General features: G+C 36.7%; 1 protein-coding gene across 2 annotated transcripts in view; it reads right to left on the reverse strand.

Moving 5' to 3' along the window:
• Positions 1-16,758, reverse strand: part of Sgms1 (sphingomyelin synthase 1) — a 281,398-nt gene that overhangs the window by 120,612 nt on the left and 144,028 nt on the right. For both annotated transcript variants that reach the window (XM_076834575.1, XM_076834576.1), the window contains 2 exons: positions 15,767-15,809; positions 10,533-10,676 (listed from right to left, as the gene is read on the reverse strand). The gene's annotated coding sequence lies outside the window, so the exon portion shown is untranslated. The remainder of the gene's footprint in view (positions 1-10,532; positions 10,677-15,766; positions 15,810-16,758) is intronic.

The raw sequence follows: 16,758 nt of genomic DNA on the forward strand, positions 1-16,758 counted from the left end.
AGAGAATACACAGTTAAATCTGCAGTGCCCGTGATGATGGGCATGACACATTTTGCTAGGAGCTTGAAAGCTTCCTCAGATGAACAAGTTTCCTTATAGAGTAGCCAGGGTAGTAAAGAGAGTGCAGGCTTTGTCTGTGACAGATCTAGTTTTGAAATAGCTCATCCAAAGTATAGCTTGTACAAATAGCTTGGAGCAGGCTGAGCTCAGATTTCTTGCAAAGTAACAAAAGCAACAAGGTGTCTGTACTTGACTGTCCTCCTGCCTAGGATGCTCCAACCTGATATAGCAGCCTCATCTCTCCAACTTTGCCATACCCTCACTTAGATACTCGCTACTCTCTGAGGCCTTCCCTGGCCTCCCTACTTTGCATCAAAGTGTCTGTGAGCGTGTGTGTAATGTGTATGTGTGTGTATGTATGCAACATTCATACTCACATACTCCCCATCTACTTCCCCCCCACACACCCCCGCCCCACAGAATCCTGATTAGGACCTTTAGTACATAGGTGTGACCTGTCTAGTTTACCATCTTTCTCCCACTAGACTGGTAAGCTCCACAGTGCATGATGTAGTTGGTCTTTATTTCTCTTGTCAATTTTGTTCACTGCCTAGTGTCTAAAGGAGGCCTAGGAGTATAAATGTCACCAAAAAGTTCTTGAATAAAGGAAGGTGATCTTTCAGGGTTTTCACTAGAGACCTTGTAAGTAAAGACGTCAGGATGCAAAAAAGGCACTTAGTTAATGGTGAAGAAGAGACTGTACAAAGGCTTTAAAAGTATTTTTAAAAATAATAACAATGTCAAAGGTGACACAACACAGTTGATTAAATACTAAAAAAGTGAAAGAAGAAAAAAATTGCTATAAATCCTCAGAAATGAGATTATACTGGGTTATTCTACATGATAAGACATAGAAAAGTGCATTTTTTGATTTAAATTTTTGTGAGTAATTTTTATTATGATGGTTTCTTTGTTGACTCATGAGTTATTTTTTTTACATTTATTTTATTTATTTATTTTATGTGGTGCTGAGGATCGAACCCAGTGCCTCATGTATGCTAGGCAAGCGCTCTACCACTAAGCCACAGCTCCAGCCCCTGCACTTCTCTTTTACAGGTCAAAGTTTGGGAGTAGAGTGAGTTTGAAAACAGATTATGGGCTACAAGTGTAAATTCGTATGTGCTTCACCACTTGCTACATCCCTGATCAGGCCAATAACTAAAACAGACAACAAAACTGAACAAGGTAACCCAGTTTTATTTTACTTTGATTCATTCACTTTGACAGAAGGGAAAAACAATAGAATGTAAGATAAAATCAGAACAATAATCATGTCATCAAAATTTTTTCTTAATTACTATTTTTCTGACTGGAAGTTTGTAAATTAATTAATAATTAACACTTTTACAACAAACATTTTAGAAGACTAAGATTGCAAAAAATAAGCTACTCAATCTTTGTTTCCATTATCGTTTCTTTCCCAAACAAATACAGGAAAAAATACATATATAAAGTCAAAGCAAATATCTGATACATTTTTCATGTAATATAAAAATTATGAGGAGTGTCCCCAAGATTTTAAATCCATGAATAAAAAATATCCACATCTCCTTTGAATAAATGAACTTTCCTTATCAACTAAAATTTATTAAATATATTCAATATATTAAAGATATAATTGATATAATTTTCACAAATATGCTCATTGTATAAAAAATACAAGTAATTGCATAAGAAAAAGAAGACTCTGGAAAAAGATATGTTCTCAAATTTTGAGCAAAAATTAGTAGTAATGCTTTGAACAAAATAATTTTAAAACTTAGAGATATTTATAACAATGGATACAAACAGTTTTCCTCCAGAGTCAATTCAAAGTAAACATGACAATTATTTTTAAAATAATCATTTTTTCCTGATTAAACTAGAGTGCTCAGGAGACCCTGAGCAAGACCCTGTCTCAAAATAAAAAAATAAAAAGGGCTGAGAATGTGGCTCAGTGGGTAAGCGCCCCTGGGTTCAATTTTCTGGGTACCAAAAAATAAAAAACAAAACAGTAGAGTGCTGTTGTGCTGACATATTTTACAAAATTAAAACTTCTAAATACAGCTACTCAAAAACCATCATAACAAATAAAACTCCCCTAAGCCTTTCAAATATTACTTTTAAAATTCCCATTCATAATTTGGCCTTATGTAAGTATGCAGCTGACAATTCATTTTTTTTTTTTTTTTTTTTTGTCCAGTTGATGTGTTACCCTGTTATGTTTCTGTTTCTCTTCATGGTGAATACTGAAAACAGACTACTAATTTTCAGAATCTCAAAACACACAACTGTGCTAGGCAACTATTCTCACTATTCTGATTACCTTAATTCCACCAATTTAAATCAACATTTAGTCCATTTCATATTTGCTTAATATTGAATATTTTAAAAACGTTCACCAGCTTCAGTCACACAAAATATTATATAATATAATTCCAAGAAGGTGTGTTCTAATGCAGTAATGCTGACTGAGGGGCAGGCCAGGGAGCTACTTGCAGTGAATCAGTAACAGGTAGAAGATCCCTCTGCAAAATAAATCTAATGAGATTTTGAGAAAAATAAAATTCAAAACAGCATGTATGATCTTTTGGGTTAGTGAGAAGCACAGGTATGTGTTACATATTTCTGTCAAATATCAATGTTTCTCACTTAATTTAGTGCTCAATTTTCAAATTGTTAAACTTATTCTGCAGATCTGCACAATATGCATTTAAACTATGACTTTAAAAGTTATGTTCTCAAAAATGATTTTGCTTTTTTTGTAATTATAGTCTACTAATCGCAACTATTTTCACTTACAAATAATATTCCTCTAATTCAGAATCAAATGAAATAACAACATGGAATGAGTAGACAGAGGTACATCAGTGTCTCTCTCAGGACATCATTATATGGAGGCATGGCAGAAGTGATGGAAAAAATAATTTTCTCTTATTTTGGGTATTACTCAAGAATCTATTTCAACTTATAAGGATAAAACTATATGACACAGTAAAATATCAGATAATTAATCAATTAATCAAATAAATCTCATTTCAATAAATAATATCCCCAACGCTTCAAGATCTCAGTTGACTCAGCAAACAATGATAAAGGATTAGTATCTACTTCATAATATACTGTGTGTGTGTGTGTGTGTGTGTGTGTGTGTGTGTGTATATATTATAGAAGACCATCAATTCAAAAGAAGAGGCTAGGCTGTACCCAAGTTTTTAATAACCTTTCTAGCTCTGCCCTGAATGTCTTTCTACTTCATCTCTGAGAAACACCTACGAAAAGCACAGCATAAAAAAACAGGTCTTCCATTTTTACAGAACACCATGTAGATATATGACTGCTCTCTTAATGAAAATAAAAAAGAAGAATATAATATAAAATCTTTTTAATGTACCAGCAAGGCAACAATAAAGTAAGGAATGTCAAAATAAAGTAAAAATGAGAATGCTGGAGGTAGGAACACATGGAAACCAGACCTTGATCGCCTCAAATATGCATTATAACAATCTCACAGGGGCCTAGAGATTGAACCAGGGCTACCCAAGTAGAAGCATCAACAAACCCTTGTACAGAATCAGTCCCCCCAGCACCACACCTTCAGTATAGGAGTGCATTAGAAATACTCCTGATGCATCAAAAGAGGCACTGCTGTTTAACACCAGCATTCTTCAGGGGTGGAAAATCTCCCCTGAGAATTCATGCCAACCACTGGTAACTCGTGTAGTTTTGTAGGCCAAATTTACACTGTGTGCTTCAGATACCTCAAGCAGAGAATTTAAAGATGTCCCAGATTGACAATGGCTATCAGAACCCAGAAGAAGCAAATATAAATACTCTCTGGGAAAATCTACTGTTATCAACTCTTCAAAGTACTCATACAGATAAAACTTACAAGGAGCGTAAGCTCATGGTAAAAAAAATCATAAAAACATAAGGAAATAAGACACCATGAGCGAGAGTTTCTTTCTTGTGAGAAAAGGGCAGATGAGTCAGATCAAAAAGACTTTAAATACTGGAATTATCAGCATAAAATAAGCATATTTAATATGTCTCAAAAATAAGAGGTTTGGAAAGGAATAAAATGCCATCTAAAAAAATACCATACTAATATGAAGGAGGATTCAAAAATAATGGTGAAAAATGAAAAATAAAAAAACTTCACACTAATTCTTTTTACTTATTGAGCAACACTTACTAGGTATTAGACCTTCACAGGGGCTCTGGGGATAACAGTAGGATAAAAAAAAAATTTAATATAAAAATCCCGCGGGGCACAGTGGCATACACTGTAATCCTAGAGGCTTGGGAGGCTGAGGCTGGAGGATCAAGGGTTCAAAGCCACTCTCAGCAATGGCGAGGCACCAATCAAGTCAGTGAGATCCTGTCTCTAAATAAAACATAAAATAGGGTTGGGGATGTGGCTCAGTGGTTGAATGCCCCTGAGTTTAATCCCTGGTACCCTGCCCCCCCAAAAAAAAAATCCCCTTCAACAAGGGCAATTTTTAAAAGCAAAATATATTGTGTATTATGTGCATGTACAAATATTTAGCAGCAAATCCCATCAGTATGTACAACTATAATGTACCAATCAAAAAAATGTGGGGAAAAATAAATAAATAGCAAGCAGAATATATAAGTAACTGAACAAAAAAAAAAAAGTGAAACCTAAAGACAAATTAAAAAAAAACTGTCCAGAATTGTTTACAAATACAGACAGATATCAAAAATATGAAAGAGAAGAAAAAGGAAGGAAGAAATCTAACATACATTTTATTTAATTTCCAGAAGGAAATAAGATGTGGAAGAGGCATTATTTTAAGAAATAAAAATAGCTGGGTGCTTTGACATACACCTGTAATCCCAGAGGCTTGGGAGGCTAAGGCAGGAGGATCACAAATTCAAGGTCAACTTCAGCAACTTAGCAAGGCCTAAGTAACTTAGACAGACCCTGTCTCAAAATAAAAAGGGGCAGGGACAAGGCTCACTGGTTAAGTGGCCCCTGGGTTCAATACCTGGTACACACATACACAAGAGAGCAAGAGCAAGGGAGAAAGAAAATTTTACTAACATCAGTCACACTATTATTTTAAAATTCTATTTGTCAACAAACTACTTAAGAAAACAAGTTCTCTCTGTGTTCACCACTGAATGCCAAATCTTGAGAAATTTCTCTTAGTTTCTACAGGAAACATTTTTTAATAGAGGAAATCTCATCTCTTCCTAGAACTATTTTATGAGAGTTGATGAATATAAAAATGTATGCAATGCAAGAAGGAAACAGTCAAACCAAAATACAAGTTGTACGATTTAGACACAATCTAAAATAATGTCTGGTACCACCAAAACATTGTTTCCCCAATTTATTTTCTTTTTAGCATCATATGTGAAATGTTGTTTGCCTCTTTTCTACTCATCCCCTGCACCATCCTGCCCTACACCCATTGAGTGTAAGTTCCACCAGATTAGGGATCTTGTTTGCCTTCCTCAGTATTGTAGTCTAGCACCTAGAACAGTGCCCAAAGTAGAGATGCTCAATGGACATGTGACAGATGAATGAATGACAGAGTGAATGACCAGTCTTGGGTTGCAGCACTGTGCCATTCCAGGGCTGTCATTCTTCACATCTGGTTCAAGGTGAATGTCACTCTGGCAGTTGTGCAAGTCCACATACTATGGCAAGAAATAGGCCAGAAACCATGTGCAGCCAGCATATACACACAGCTCAGGCTTTATGTGTCTCTAACACATCCTGTTATATTTGTGAGCTGGCCATAATTTACCTCTCTCCTGATATAGAAAACAGGGGGAAACGGTTTACACCTCATGATTAAGTTCATTCTCCGAATAACTGAGTATATATTCACATTAAGATCTTTATATATTGATACCACTGTGTCAACTATTCTATAAATAGAGTTAATATTTTTAACAATGATTAAGGATTCGGATTTCCAACTATAAATTAGTCCACTGTAAATTCTTTGGTCAATTCCTCAGTCTTTGCTAGTTAAAAATATCTCTAGAGAAATTCTTTAGTCAGTCAACTGAACTATAAAACAAATAACTCAAGTTGCTGACTCGGGAGTGGTCAGTTCTGTGATTTGCCAATTTCAATCTGCAGTTTAACAGAGCCAAAGTATTTTAAGAGTCTGGAAATAGACTTCAGTAAGATTGCACAGAATGCTAGGCTGACCTTCATACACATCACTCTGATGAAAAGTACACCCTCCCATTTGGTAATCCCCATCAACTGGAATACAGAAACCCAACTCTTTGGAACAGGTTATACTTCCACCATTAACTGACATGAACAATAAAAGCCTATTTTATATTTCTGATTTACTTCTATGGTAATCACCATCAGCAGGGCAACCAATGAAATTCCAACTGAAAGGCCTATGGTGAACACCAAGCCCAAGAAGCAACTGTGCTACTGCAGGAGAATTACAGGGATAATGGAAACCTGAAGTAAAACCACGCCAATATCCATCTTCCATCTTGTTTTCATCCTCCCTAAGCATCTACATGCCACAGTGATTTTCAGATTTCACTTGCTTAAGCAGCAGACTGCCTCCATTCAACAAAAATTTGTAAGAACTAAATAAATAAAATATATAAAAGCAGAACTGTTGACTGGCAGAACAGTAAGAACAGTAAGTACCTCTTCTGTGGTACTCGGGAATTTCAAGGTTTCAATAAGAAATCAAATCTGAAAAGCAATGGTCTAAGTGAGGAAGAGGATGACTTAATAATGATAGCATAAAGGAAGAAAAAATAACAATATATCATGGACCACGCTTCATAAGACTTTTCTAAGTAAAACATTTCTGATAAATGTTTACCTGTCTCATTTGACTTAACCACTGAGCCCACCCTCAGCTCTTTTTATTTTTATTTGCGACATCTCTCAAAAGTTGCTCAGGACCTCAATAAGTTGCTAAGGCTGGTGGCCTCACTAAATTGCTGAGGCTGGCTTTGAACTTGTGATCCCCCTGCCTCAGCCTCCTAAATAGCTGGGATTCAGGTGTGTGCTATGGCACTCAATGAGGCTTATTTGTTGAAGACTTGGTCCCCAATGTTCAGAGCGGGGCTTAAGGAACATGAACAGGTCATAAGGGCTCCAACTTCATTAGTGGATTAATCTATTGATGGATTCATAGCTGAATAGACTATTGGAAAGATATAGAAACTATAGGAGGTGGAACCTAGTACCTAGTTAAAGGAAGTTGAATTGGGGATTATATTCTGTGCACACCTTTATGTAGCCAAGAAAGAGAAGGGGAAAAGGTTTAACTAACTCGTATAGTCAACTAGAGGGTAAATCACTTGCAAATCAGGATTTGAAAGACTACATCTAACTACATAAAAGCTTAAGTCACTTGTCACAGATGGGCCACCTTGAAGAAAGAAAAAGGAGGTCCCAAGATTACCCATTCAAAACAGAATTTCCAATGCATCATGCACAATCATGCACAGTATTTGGATTGGAAAATTTACAAGCCAAGTTCATCATCTGATATAATACAGAAAGTGAATGAAACTGGATTTTCTCATCCATCAGTGATAACCATCATTTGTTATTTTATAAGATACATGAAAGTGGCAATTACAGAGTTCTTGTTTATTTGAATATATCTATCCTACTGTTGATTAATCTGATGAGATTGCAATGGAGCTAAATAAGGATTAGGCCCACCTAACAGCAGGATGGACTCACTTATGCTATTGCCTATATGGAATATTTTGTAGCCACTGAAAGTACATAATAATATTTAAGCACCTGGGAGAAAAACTGTATTTATACTAAGTAAAAATGAATATAGAAGACTATGATCTTAATTTTGTTATTTTATTTTAAATGGAATACATATTCATAGGAATAAAAATGGAAATATTTATACCAAAATATTACCAGTGGCTGAGTGGTGGTTGGTTCTATTATGTTCAAACTTTTCAACATTTGCCAAATTTTCTATGTAAAATCATAAAAAAAAATTAACACAAAATAAAATCTTACACAGAGAAATGATGGGATACACCTAAAATTCTGTGATTTGTATGTAAATGTCAGAGCTGTTCTTAACTGTATGACTGTGTGGCCAAATTCCAGTCCCAACTTGTGGATGGAACAGCTGCTCAATGCAACTGCTAAGGTGAGTCAGCCTAATTGCTACAAGCATCTGGGAAAGCCCCGTGTGGGAAATGACACAGCCCGCGCAGACACACCTTCCAGTTCTCAAGAGCCACTTGGTCTGTCATAAACCAGAATTACTACTTCTATGATGAAGCCTCACCAGTGCACAGCTCCAGTCCCATCTAGAAGCCTCCACTTAAGCAGATGAGGCTTATTCAACTGTGTAAGACTGCATTCGTAAGAATGCAAAATATAAGAAAATTTAGACGGTTTGCCATCTGAATGTCACAGCTGTGTACTGTCAGTGAGGCTCTGGAATCATCAGAGACACGGCCTATGAAATCAACAGATCCAGGTTCAAGTTGGCTCCCCCATTTTCTAACTGTGTGAACGTGACACAAGCCTCAGTTTATTCAGCTTTCAACGAAATTGACCACACCGATTTCCAGAATTTTAGTGAATATTTAAAATATAACAGTAAGTACAGCATCTGCTAACTTAATAATGCTTCAGAAGTCTAAACACAAAGAATTTTAAAATCACGTAGCCCCTTATCAGGGTGAAAAATGGATGCCAAATGGTCTTTTTTAAAAATATTTTTTATAGTAGATGGGCATAATACCTTTATTTTATTTGTATGTGGTGCTGAGGATCGAACCCAATGCCTCACGCATGTTAGGTGAGGCGCAACTGATATATAACCCCAGCCCTGGATGCCATATATTCTTAAAACCTAAATCATCCAGGACAACTTGTCAGCCCTATACACTTAAAGTGGTCACTGAGCCAATGCAAAGCACTTGAACAGGAGGTCCATTTTTTATTTACTAATTTATTTATTTTTTCAATGCTGGAGATGGAACCCAGAACCTTACACACGCTAGGCAAGTGCTCTACCACTGAGCTTCATCCCAACTCTGGATGGTCTATATTTTAAAGGATACAAGCTCTGAAACAAGTTTGTGAACTGGATAGATTTCTGGAAAAAAAATCATATCATTCTTCTCTGTATCATCTTCTGTAAGCCCACACTGAATAAAACAGGGCAATAGTGAAAATGGCACCACAGACCCATAGGAAATGTAGAAGCTGGAAATGTAGAAGCACTGCCTTCTATGCTGCCACCACAATCAAACAGGATCAGTAAAGACAGCAGAGCCTACGTTAGAAAGAGGATATATTTCAACAGTACCTCATAGTACTAATATATCCTCACAGAAATTATGAAAATAATAAATACTGAAAATATTTAATCCTAATATCCTAAACAGAATATTGTAACTATAATTATAAACCAAATAAGATACCATGAAATGGGAGACAAAGAAACAATGGTAAAAAAACTAGAGTCAATGATTAAAAACTCTAAATGATTGAAATATTCTTAAAGAATCAGAATATTTTTAAAACACTGCTTCAAAAAGAGGAGACAGCACAGTGTATTGCTTTCATAGTACATAATTTGAGACAGACTTAGTGCTGAATCCTATTTCTGCCAATTACTCTATGAGAAATAGTAGGTCAGTTATTTAACCACTTAGAACATCCATTTCTTTATCCACAAAAAGGGACTTTCTAATGCTTCCACAATGGCATAACAACCAACGATATGTAAACTTCTTGGCACAGAGTACATTTCTAATGTTCTACATTGGCAGAAAGGAAAAAAAAAAAAAAAAAGACAACTCTATAGGACCAAGGTAACATAGCCTGACAGGCTACACCAAAAGAAAAGAGATAATGCACCAAAAGCTGGATGTCCACTGAAAGATATAGGACATAAAATAATGGTGACCCTGACCTAGATGATAAACACTGTTGAAGAGATAAAAATTGAAGGCTGTTTAAGCCAGAAAATGAAGTGGGCACTTATCACTGTAACTTGAAGGAGTCAAGGAGACAAGCAGGTCAAAGTAAATGACTACAGGAAACAAGTCAATCTGATGCAAGCCCTGCCCAATCAGAAATGGCTTTCATGACGCTCAGGGTAAGAGGAAAGCCAATAATGAAAGCCAGTTCAAGGGGCACACATTTGCTGAGCTTTGACACACACTGCTCTGCTCCCAGGAAAGAAGGCAATGAGACCTCAGGCTAGAAATTTCCTATCACTTTCATTTGGATAGAGTCAAAGATTATTGCTACCTTCTTCACTGTCCTTCAGACAACAGGAAGGACCCTGAAGGTGCTGAGAAAGAGCTGCCCCAGCAGTGAAGAACGACATCCCAGTACACCATCAAGGGTAAGAAACAACAGTCACTGGTGACTAAGCAGTCTCCATTCCCAGAGAACAGCTCACCTTGACTCAGTACAGCACAGTGGGCCACACCGAGTTCAGTCCACGCTCTCCATTACTACATACCTTGGACAGCTGTTGTTTTGCATCTACCAAAAGGTTCCTTTAAAATTATTCTCATGTACGCTTCCTGAGGCAGGGTCTTGTCTTGTATATCATAAGTTTCTCAACCGGACACTTTTGTGCATCCCCAAGAACTCACTGGTGAGCCTAGAACAGAGGGACAATTCAAGCTTAACAACTCCAAAGTGGAATCATAAAATTCATAAACTAAAAGAACCTTACAATTCAGTATAGTTTGCTGTAAATTAAAGCAATAAAGTGTTGATTAGCTTGGAAACAAAAAATTCACAATAGGCCCTCTCCACCTCTCATCCTCCATTTTTCTTATTTTCTATTTTTAGCCTTTTATTTTTTTATTGGCATAAAATATATACAACATAAAAGACAGCACTTCAAGCTGAAAACAAAGGTAAACTACTGAGTTAACCTCTTTATAAGCTGACTTATAAAAAGATGGTCATCTCACTGGAGCCAAAATGTTACCCTCATGAATGGTATCTTTTATATTTACGTGTATATGAAAGGCTGTGTGTATAAACCAGGAAGCTAGAGATAATGCTGGCACCTAATAAAGAACAAAGATCATTCATTGTTCATTTAGTCCCTCATTCATAATTTGTATTTACATGTAAAAGAATATTAAATGTAATTGTAGCTAGGAAGCAGTGTTTTTTATTTTGATCATGTTTAGTAATACCTCTCTTTTTTGTGCCATGTTAATCTACATAGATGTGGATTTTGAATCCTTTCAGGTTCACAAAAGTGCTATATCATTGAGTATCTGAGGAAAAGACTGTTCCTTTCTCCCCACTTAAATTTCAAGACACTAATAAGCTCCTTTGAAGTTATCTTGGTGGGGAGGGGATCATAGGGGGTCCCCTGTAAAAACTGAAACAAGAGATATCTTGAGCAAAGTAAGAGGTTTAATTCTGAAAAACAATTCTTAGAGCAAAAAGAAACCACTCTCCCCTCAGCCCTTCTGCCTCACCCCCAGGGCTGAAGGCCAAACTCAGGGCCTTGCACGTGCTAGGCAGGCGCGCTCTCTGCCACTGAGCTAAAATCTCCAACCCCTAAACCGCTCTCTTGATAGTTCTTCAGAACCTCCTTATACTTGGCAATCTCCCACATTTAATCATTCTGTAAAAAATCAGGCTACACCTGCAAATAATTAAGTACAGTCACAAAAAGCAGGTGCCACAACTAATATAAAACAAAACTAGGATACTCCTGCCATTAACTTAAAAGTATTCGATTAAATCTTCAAAGTAATATATAATGTATTTACATCACACAAAGATCATGCTCTCCTGAGGACACCAAAATATAGTGTAAAAGCCCAAAGAAAAGCCAAGAGTTTTATCTCTTTATAAAAAAAGAGAGATAGATGTTGCCTGAAATTTGAAACCTTATCAAGTCTCATATTGTTTTACGTGACAATAATCTCAAGTTTATTTTGAATAAGAAAATAATATTGGAAAGTAAAAGTGTCAGTTGGGGATGCTTGTGGGTCACTTAACAAACTATCAAAAAGAAAGCAAAGAAATAGATTTTTAAAATTATTTTGAGAGGTTGAACCTAACAGAAGGAAATATGAGATAACTTTTTAAAAAGTCTCTAAAATATAATTTTCAAAAGCAATATAAATTTGGGGGTTATAGATAGCCAATAGAATAGGCCTGTTTATCTCTGCTTCTCTCTTAATCCCCATTATAATGATAGTAAAGAGAAAAAGACAGAATCCACAAAGACAAAAGGATAGGACAGACAACAGACATCAAAGGGACAGCAGACACCTCTGGGACAGCAGAGGTGACTTCAGAGTCTGAAGAGCAAAGAAAAGCCAGCTAACTGCCCCTGAAAGGTCAAGGAAGGCAGCTTCCTATTCCTCAGAAGAAAAGAGTCGGAAGGGAACTGAAAAGGGCAGGCTTTCTATATAAAACACACACGTACCCTTCTATCATATTTTAAAATTAACTCAAAATGGCTTAAAGCTCTAGAATTAAGATCTGAAACAACTTTCTGAAGACTGACCAAGAAAACAGCACAAACAACAAAAAAATCTGAAACAATAAAATTCATAGAAGAAAACACAGGGAAAGCTTTATAAGACATGGTGCCATTGGATTTGGCAATGGATTTCTTGTACCTGGCACCCAAAGTATAGGCAATAAAACAAAATAAATAATGGGACTACATAAAATGTGAAGACTTTCATACTACAAAGGGACCAATAAACAGAGTCAAGAGGCAACCTACGTACGGAATGGGAAAAAATATCTTTTGTGTTAGTAAATCTTACAGGATGTTAAAAAAAAAAAAAAAGAACTCCTACAACTGAACAACAAAAACTCCAATAAACCTATTAAGAAATGGACAAAGGACTTGGAACAGACATTTCTCAAAACATGATGTACAATGGTCAACAAGCACATAAAAAGTTGCTTAGCATCACTAATCAGGGGGAAACTGGAAATTAAAACCACAGTGAGATATTACTTCCCATCCATTCAAATGGAATACACAAAACAGTGTTGGCAAGGATGTGGAGAAACTGGAATCCTTGTATACTCTTGGAAAAAATGTAAAGTGGTATAGTCACCAGGGAAAACAACCAGGCAGTTCCTCAAAATATTAAAAACGAAACTGCTGATTCAGCAATTCCACTGCTGGTATTCATATGAAAGAATGGAAAGCATTGACTTGAAGACATATTTACACACACATGTTCACTGCAGCACTGTTCAAGAACAGTGCACCATTTAGGTGGTAAATGGGCATTGACAGATGAATACATGAATAAAATATTGTATATGCACACAATGGAAATAATATTCAACTACAAAAAAAGAAGAAACTTCCATCATTTGCTATAACATGGATGAGCTTTCAAGTCATTATGCTAAGCGAAACAAGCCAGTCACAAAAAGACAAATACTGCCTTCATTCCACTTTTATAACTTAAAGAAACAAAAAGTAGATGATGATTGCCCAGGGTAGAGGCAGGAGAGAAACAATAGCTGTTTAGTGGGTAGGGAGCTTTAGTTTTACAAGATGAAAAAAAATTCTAGAGCTATTTTGCACAATAATGTGCATGTGGTTAATACTACTGCACTATACAAATTTTATATTGTGCTTTTTTACCACAATGAAGAAAAATTTGGGACATTTTCCTGGACTATCTGAATAGGTCCGGTGTAATCACAGGGTTCTTAGGAGTAGAAAGGATAGATAGAAAATCAACTCGAAAAATGCAATGTGAGCAATATTTGGCCTACTATTGCTGACTTTAGTGATGGAAGAGGGTCATGGGACAAGGCAACTTCCAAAAGCTGGGAAAGTAAGAAACTGAGTTTTCTCCTGAGCCTCCAGAAAGGCAGGAGCATCTCCAAGTTCAAAGCCAGTTGCAACAATTTAGCAAGGCCCTAAGCAACTTAGTGGGGCCTAGTTTCAAAATGAAAAATAACAAAATAACTGGGGGTATGGCTCAGAGGTTAAGCACCCCTGGGTGAAGGGAGGGAGGGAAGGAGGAAGGAAGGAAGGGAGGGAGGGAGAGAGGAAGGGAGGGAGGGAGAGAGGAAGGGAGGGAGGGAGGGAGGGAGGGAGGAAGGAAGGAAGGAAAGGAGGGAGGGAGGGAGAGAGGGAGGGTGGAAGGAAAGGAGGGAGGGAGGGGAGAAAGGGAGGGAGAGAGGGAGAGGAGGAAGGGAGGGGAGGAAGGGAGGGAGAGAGGGAGGGAGGGGAGGAAGGGAGGGAGGGAGGGAGGAAGGAAGGAAGGAAAGGAGGGAGGGAGGGAGAGAGGGAGGGTGGAAGGAAAAGAGGGAGGGAGGGGAGGAAGGGAGGGAGAGAGGGAGAGGAGGAAGGGAGGGGAGGAAGGGAGGGGAGGAAGGGAGGGGAGGGAGGGAGGGAGGGAGGGGAGGAAAAGAAAAAGAAAGGAATGCAGCCCATGCACACATTCATTCCAGCCTAGAGACACCTGCATGAGCCGAGCTTCCTGAATTACCAAACTGTTATAACAAAGTTGTGCTGCTTCAAGCAAAAAGAAGAAGGAAAAGCAGTCAGAACCCAATATTCTCTCTCCCATCAGTTAGAGCCACATAAACCATCCTAATCCTGTAACAGATGACAGTTTACTCTGGAGAAAAGGGCACAGAAAGACTTCAGATTCAGGGACTCCAGAAAAAGCTGAACAGGCTTTAAGATCTACCCATTACAGGTGTGGATGGTGAGACCCTGGCTTTCCCTGCTTGGTTCCCCCAAATCCTCTCAGGCAGGCTTAATCCCTACAAAAAGGTAAATAGAGAAATGTTTTTTGAAGAAAGTAAAATATCCAAGGGGGAAAAAAATGCCCAGATTCTGATGAATAGGAGTCACCCACTGATATAAACAAGTCCCTGCCCAAGAACTACAGGGAAGCCCTCCAGGTAACGAAGTTTCCAGTCTATTTTCTACTGTCTCCTTCTTAAATATGAACAGAAAACTCAATTCTCACCATTTATTTCAGAAAAAAATCTTTGACATTAAAGGCAGGAATCAAACAACCAGATAAAAAAGGGGGACATACAGAAAAATGTGTAAAAAGCAGAGAAAACCAGCAAAATAATACAATTCATATTCTCAAAGGAAAGGAGGAAACATGTAAACTATAAAACAAAAACTCTATTCTACTTTTAAAAAGGAAATATTCAGAGGCCCTCAAAAATTAAATTCAAAATTACAAGCATGCTAGCTGAAATTAAAAACTCAATAGATACCAAGAAAACCTCTCAGAAAGTAGAATAACACAGAGAGATGGAAAATAACAAAGAAAAAGACAAAAGAAAATTAAAGGATCAATCAATACATTAGTCTAAAATTTAACAGATATCAATAAATGGCACTTAAAACATGCTATGTTGTTTAGAATTAGGTAAGTGACTATCAAAAAATAAACTCTAACTCTAATAATGAAAATACCAATGTCAAATATGTATATCAAAAAACTGAAAGAAAATTATTCTAGGGTAGAAAAGCATTAGTTACAATATTTTTTATAAAAAAACACATGATTGTTTAATATACATATATAATTAATTAAATGGCAGAAATATATGCTTGACCATTTCAGTTTTATCCCCCACCTATTTCTCATATTTTCAAATTGGTCACAAACAACGGTTTGTTTAGATCTTCTCAATGTAAATATACAGAGAATATTAAACCATGCATAAAAGATACATAAAGAAGTCTAAAATTCCATTTACCTGAATCACGTTGTTACTTTTCTTCATCAGTCTTCCTTATGATCTAGGAGGAAATTAAATATATTAAAGTTCATTCTTCATATAATGAACTGCTCACAAGAAAAAAAAACCCAGTCAAGATAATTACTATTCACTTCTTATTATCCATCCGTAGGGGGAAAATGTCCTTTCCCATTTCCCAGCTTACTTTTGGTTGTCATGAAATTCAGAGTAACCTGCAATTAGGCAAAACCAAGCAGAAGCAGGAATATAAATCCAACACCAATAAAACATCATACACCAAGTGCATCCAATAGGACAGTGTGAATTTTTAAATCATGTGCCTTCATAAATTAACCCTTCTCTATTTAGGCAAATAAGCGCTAATATACTATAAGGAGAACAATAAACTAGGAAGCATATTATTCAAACTATAAGAATTACAACTCTGGGGGCTGGGGTTGTGGCTCAGTGGTAGAGTGCTCGCCTAGCATGCATGAGGCACTGAGTTCGATCCTCAGCACCACATTAAAAAAAAAAAAATAAAGATACTGTATCCACCTAAAATTTAAAAATAAATACTTAAATTTAAAAAAAAAAAAAAAAAAAAGAATTACAACTGTGGCCAAGAGCAGTGGCACATTCTTGTAATCCCAGCAGTTCTGGAGGCTGAAGGAAGAGGATTACAAATTCAAGGCCAGGCTCAGCAACTTAGCGAGCCCTAAGCAATGTAGCAAACCCTGTCTCAAAAAATAAAAAGGGCTGGGGATGTAGCTGAGTGGTAAAGTGCATCTGGGTTCAATTCCAAATACCCAAAAAAGAACTACAACTCTGAAATAGAAAGGGGTAACAAAATGTTTAAATTTTCATTTCTACAAAAATGCAATCAATAGCAAGCTAAGTGGAACAACTCAGACCGTGTCCATAGGTGTATGGTCGAAAAATTTATACACAGACTTCAATCCTTCAATCACACTAAAGGATTAAAACTGCTTCTTCATTTCATTTCATGA

Source organism: Callospermophilus lateralis, chromosome 15 (assembly GCF_048772815.1).
Source record: "Callospermophilus lateralis isolate mCalLat2 chromosome 15, mCalLat2.hap1, whole genome shotgun sequence".
Classification (NCBI taxonomy): domain Eukaryota; kingdom Metazoa; phylum Chordata; class Mammalia; order Rodentia; family Sciuridae; genus Callospermophilus; species Callospermophilus lateralis.